The sequence below is a fragment of the Grampus griseus genome (genome assembly GCF_964374135.1).
Source record: "Grampus griseus genome assembly, chromosome: 1".
Classification (NCBI taxonomy): Eukaryota; Metazoa; Chordata; class Mammalia; order Artiodactyla; family Delphinidae; genus Grampus; species Grampus griseus.
This window is the reverse complement of record NC_139017.1, coordinates 154478933-154484932: the sequence shown is the minus strand read 5'-3', so window position 1 is coordinate 154484932 and position 6000 is coordinate 154478933. Positions and strand designations below refer to the sequence as shown.

General features: G+C 46.5%; 1 protein-coding gene across 1 annotated transcript in view; it reads left to right on the top strand.

Moving 5' to 3' along the window:
- Positions 1–232: 232 nt before the first annotated feature.
- THRAP3 (thyroid hormone receptor associated protein 3) overlaps positions 233–6000 on the top strand; it is a 77109-nt gene continuing 71341 nt past the window's right edge. The window contains exon 1 of the mRNA XM_082654806.1: positions 233–332. The gene's annotated coding sequence lies outside the window, so the exon portion shown is untranslated. The remainder of the gene's footprint in view (positions 333–6000) is intronic.

The following is a 6000-nucleotide window of genomic DNA, read 5'->3' as shown; positions in this document are numbered from 1 at the left end:
CCTTCCGTCCACCTCCCTCCTTCTTCCCCAGGCCACCCAGGCGGGGGGAGGGGATGGAACGGAGCAGCCCACGTGACTGCCGACAACCTGGCGCGTGACGCAAAGCGGCGGGCCCGGCACTCGCCTTGCCTTGTGGGAAACGTAGTTCTATAGACCGTCAAGCTTGCCAGGAAGGCGGGACCTAGGACTACATTTCCCAGGAGGCCGCGGGGCGACGCCGCAGCAGACGTCTTCGGAGAGCTGGGACGCGGGGCGCGCTGTCGGGCGGGGGGTAGCTTCGGGCCGGTTGTGCCGTTGCGAGGTTGCTGCTGCCGTCGCTGAGGTGGGCCCAGGTGAGTGAGGGCCCTTGATGGGAATTAGGGCAGCTCAGTCTGCTCCAGTCGTTTCGTCTTTTATCTTTTCTCCGCGGCCGCTGGCTCACGGTGCCCGGCAGGCCTGGCGCGGAGCTGCTCCCCCTCGCCTGCTCCTCGGCTTCTTCTGAGCGGGCCCTGCTCGCTCCGGCTCCTCCCCCTCCCCGCCCTTCAGGGCTTCCCCTCGCTCCGGCCTAGCTCCCGACTCTCAGGGCCGCGTTTCCTCCGGAGCACCCCCTGTGCTTCTTTTTCTTGCTTGCAAGCTGCCAGGGAGGGGCCTCCACCTCCTCTATCTCCCCCCCTTAGTCGGGTGAATCCTGAATCCTATTATTTGGATTTCTCTTTTTCCCGGAACTCTTGAGTGCCCTTCCCCCCAGCCTAATCTCCATTGGCCTGGATCTGTCTTCTTCTAGGGCGCATGTGGCTGACACTCAGTAAATGTTGGTGCCTCTTCCGTTCTTTTCTGCCTTGTGGCCAGAGGAGGCATAGTCCAAATTTATCACCCACGGGAACATTGGTGCGCCCACTTTCATTTCTCTTGCGCTGGAGGTGAGGCCGACTTGTGTTCCAGTGGTAATTGGCGTGTGTTCTGCCTGAATAAGGTAATTTCCTTCATCTCCCTTAGCACCCAAGCAACTTTTATCAGTTATCCTCTTTGCCTTTCTAAGTCATAGGGATGGAGTATGGCGGCAGAAACTGGCGAGTAGCGCTGCTGCCCAGCAGTTGGAGCCATCAGTGGTAGTTGAGTATTTACGAGGAGGTTGTTCATTGGATTGAAGGAAAAGCCTCTGAGAGCGTGGTAGGGCCTGGCGGGAGAGAGCCGATGAAGCTTCTGGTGGCAGCGTAACGGAAGGATCCTGGAGCCAGCTGCCTGGGTTCAAGTTTTGGCTCTGCTAGCTTTTGGTTTCAGGTCGAGGAGCTTCACTTCCAGGTCCTTCAGTTTCCTTATCTGCAAAATAGCGGCAACACTGGTTATTTTATAGCGTAACTATGAAGGTTAAATGAGGTAAATTGAAAACCACTTAGCTCATTACCTGCCAGGTATTAAGCACTAGTATCATTATCGTCACTTTTAGAATTTATAGGTTGTAGGCCCAGACTGGAAAGGCACGTATCACACCATCTTTTTCTTTCCCTTTCGGATGGCCCTCTCTTTTCTTGTTTGTGGCAATACGGTTTGTTGTAGTTTTTTCTGTTATCTAGACAGACCGATGTGTGTATCCAGCCTGTTAAACAGCCAAAGCTGGCTGCTGCCACGAAGAACTTGTGGAACAAACTGGGCTTAGTTTGTTCCCTACTGGGAAATTAGTTTTGTGAATTAGTATACATGCTTTAGCAATATCAAAAGCAGTTTTTTTCTGCAGCTATTTAAGCTTGATTGTATTTTGTAGAAGAGTTGATTGAAGTTTCTGTTAGGAACTGTCTAACTAAAAGCCTTTACGTTCAATACAATTCCATCTCTGCTTTTTACATCTCTTAGCACTAGTGAAAGATGTCCGGTTTTGGAGACTGGTGTTTTTAGCCTGCAGATTAGGTACAGTCCAATTGTAGCGGTGGTGGTGTTAATAGTAGTCATAGCAGCAGTAGTAGTAGTAGTTCTTTAGCATATTAGTTTAATAGCATAATTAGTACAGGTTTTTTTTATTAATTTATTTTTTATTTTTAGCTGCTTTGGGTCTTTATTGCTGCGTGCAGGCTTTCTCTAGTTGCGGCGAGCGGGGGCTACTCTTCGTTGTGGTGCGCGGGCTTCTCATTGCAGTGGCTTCTCTTGTTGTGGAGCACTGGCTCTAGGCATGCGGGCTTCAGTAGTTGTGGCACACCGGCTCAGTAGGTGTGGCTTGCGGGCTCTAGAGCGCAGCCTCAGTAGTTGTGGCGCATGGGCTTAGTTGATCTGTGGCATGTGGGATCTTCCCAGACCAGGGCTCGAACCCGTGTCCCCTGCGTTGGCAGGTGGGTTCTTAACCACTGCGACTACGCCACCGGGGAAGTCCCCAGATACACATTTTAAAATCGTTTTTGCCAGGGGTGTAGAAAATGGATTGTGGGGCTACCAGTTAAGAGGCTGTTGTACTGTTATAGCCTGGAGATGATAGTTGCCTGAAGTAGAGAGATGGAGTGGAGATGCGTTGGTGGGAAGAAGCAGAGGGTTTTGAGATTAGGTAGTTTCAATATTCTCTAGAGCAAGACGTTCTTAGTACGGTCCATGGACTACAGGGAGCTCATGAACTCTAAACGTTTTGTGAGGGAAGTGCATTTTCTCAAGGAGTCATTACCTTCCATCATTCATTAGAGTCTCAAAATTTAAGAACCAGTGCTCTATAGAGTTTGTAATTCAGGTTTTGTTTTGTTTGTTTTTTTTTTGGCTGCACCAGGTCTTAGTTGCTGCACGTGGGCTCTTTGTGCAGGTTTATAACCCATAAAAAAGGGTTAAAAAAAAAGGGTTAAAAAAGCCCATGGCTTACCAGGAGAGTTAAGAGTCATGGGTACCCTTTCTAAAAGATTGCCTTTTTTTTAAAAAATAAAATTTATTGTATTTATTTAGTTTTGGCTGCATTGGGTCTTCATTGCTGCGTGCAGGCTTTCTCTAGTTGTGGCGAGTGGGGGCTACTTTGTGTTGCAGCGTGTGGGTTTCTCATTGCAGTGCCTTCTGTTGTGGAGCGTGGGCTCTAGGCGCAAGGGCTTCAGTAGTTGTGGCAAGCGGGCTTGGTAGTTGTGGCTCATGGGCTCTAGAGCACAGGCTCATTAGTTGTGGCACACAGGCTTAGTTGCTCCACTGCATGTGGGATCTTCCCGGACCAGGGCTCGAACCCGTGTCCCCTGCATTGGCAGGCGGATTCTCAACCGCTGCGCCACCAAGGAAGCCCAAGGTTGCCTTTCTTTAGGGAACTCGTTTTTTGTTTGTTTTAAATCAGAGTTAAATGCTGTGCCATAGAAAAGTCACCTTTTAGTTTCTTTTTCTCTAGGAGTTATGGGCCGATGCACATACTGAGGAAGCTGAACATTAGTGAGCTCAGTTTCACGAAAATCCATATTCATTCCTACTGTTTTCTTCCATTGGCTTTTGTTTATAGTTTCTATTTTAGTGGTAGAAATGGAGCGCCTTAGTGTGTGAAGAGTGAGATTGTTTTCTTCTTGCTTTCCTTCTAACAGGGGTTTCATATGTATGTTTATATATTTTGTAGTGTGTTTTTCAGATGATAGTGTGTTACTGGAAGCATAGGGTGTGCTTTTTTCCACACAGTTAGAGCTCTACCACTGAAAGAACCATGTATTTTTCTTTTTATGGCAGATGTTGAAGACTGAAGGCTCATGGACTAAATCCAGTCGACAGATGTGTTTTGTTTGGCTCACACAGTGTTGTAAATTTGAATTAGTTGTCAACATTGAAAAACAGGGAGATTTCATGTAAAAATGTGGATTCAGGCTGCTTTGAAAAATCAGATCTGGCAGCCATGGACCTGTGTTTCTGCTTGCAGCAGCAGTCTTTTATAGTTGGGCATGTCCTTATATCGCCACTAAAAAATATTTTTTCTGCTTTGGTGCTTTATTTGTTTCCTTTGTTTCTTCTTTAAAAAAAAAAGGAAATTTTAGATAACTTCAGAAGAGGGAGATGGAGCAGTGCAGTGGGGAGGGGGCCCCAAAACATTGAATTATTTTCTTTCCAAACTGAAGAAACCCAAGGGCTTTTAGAAAGCAAAAGGCATTGATCTGACCCCTGACCATGCCTTTTTAGCTGGCACGTGTGCACTGTCCTCATTTTTGTTCTGCCTGATTTGCTTTTCAGCATCTGGAATGCAGTAACTGCACAGCTTGGCTTGTTTCAGAAGATAGAAGGCCAAGCAAAGAGAAGTTGCTGAATGTCTAATTAGAAGACTTTTGGCGCCTGTCCTGAGGCAAAAGTGTGTGTGTGTGTGTGTTTAATGTATGCATTTGTGAAGTCGATCGCTTTGCTTTCAGAAATCCTGTGTGTGTTTTGGAGAGGTTCATAACTCAATTTTATTTTTGTCTATTTTAATTAAAAGGTCAGGATACATAAAGGATTTAAAAAAAAAAGTATTTGGCTGCGCTGGGTCTTAGTTGCGGCGTGCAGGATCTTCATTGCGGCATGCGAACTCTTAGTAGAGGCATGTGGGATCTAGTTCCCTGAATAGGGATTGAACCCGGACCCCCTGCATTGGGAGCATGGAGTCTGAGTCTTAGCCACTGGACCACCAGGGAAGTCCCTACAGAAAGGATTGATAGAGGAGTCATAGAGGTGAGACTGCTTTCTGAAGTTACTGTAGAGATTTCTTCACTCCAGGACTCTCCATTGTATCAGGGCTTCCCGGAAAATGATCCCGTTGTATCTAAAGGATGTGTCCTATGTGTCCTAGAGTCTTGACTAAAACCTTTGGCTACCAGATTATGGGCTATCAGAAAAAACTTTAAAAATGAAGGAGATTGAGGAAGTTGGTCAGGCGCCAGAGTGGGTTGCCCAATAAAGAAAAAGAATTGGGTGAATTTTTTAATGTAAAAAAAATTCTTGTTTCAGGTGTTATAAAGTTATCCTTTACAAAGCCTTTTTTTTGGCCGCACAGCATGCGGGATGTGGGATCTTAGTTTCCCCGACCAGGGAGACCAGGGATCAAACCCCGCACCCCCTGCAGTGGAAGCACGGAGTCCTAAGCGCTGGACCTCCAGGGAAGTCTCACTCTGACAGTTTTGATGTCCCTTTGTATGCATGTATCACATTGGAAAGTGTTCTGAGAGAGGCTTTTCTTGATGACCTTATCTATAATGGTACTCTGATCGTTAACCAATACTCCTCCCCAACGCCGTGTTATTACTATGGGATATTACATTATTTATTTTCATCTGTTGTGTCTTCACCTTTTTAGAGAGTGAAGCAGGGATTTGTTTGATTCACTGCTGAATCCCCACACCTAGGACATTCTCTGTTAAAAAGAAGAGGCTTAGTAAATATTGAGAGAAAGGATGAATTAATATGGGAATAAATAGATGGCTGACTGGGTGACAGTCTCTGGAAGTGCTCCCACTATCGAGTTCTAGCTTACTCAGATTCTGTTGAAAATAATTTGTATGGCAGTTGGTGAGGAGATTGCCAAGGGGCAAGGGGCAAGAGCGTACTTGCTGGAGCGATAAAAGTATTCTATTGTTGGGTTGGGTGGTGTTTACATAGTATATTTTGTCAAAACTCACTGAACTGTATCTTTAAAATGTGTACATCTATTATATATGAGTTATAATAATTTATAAAAATTTGTATTCAGAACTCATTCTCTAAAGGCTGTTCTGTAAAACTGAGGTAATGCGGGCTTCCCTGGTGGCGCAGTGGTTGAGAGTCCGCTTGCCGATGCAGGGGACACGGGTTCGTGCCCCGGTCCGGGAAGATCCCACATGCCGCGGAGCGGCTGGGCCCGTGAGCCATGGCCGCTGAGCCTGCGCGTCCAGAGCCTGTTCTCCGCAACGGGAGAGGCCACAACAGTGAGAGGCCCTCGTACCAAAAAACAAAAACAAAAACAAAAACAAAAAAACTGAGGTAACTCTGTAGGTAGGCTGTGGTAATGATTGTTTTCCTTGAATTTTTGGTAAGTTTAGCCAAGTGTAGGTGGGACAGGAGGTTTTAAAATACTCTGGAGTGAGGAGGTGC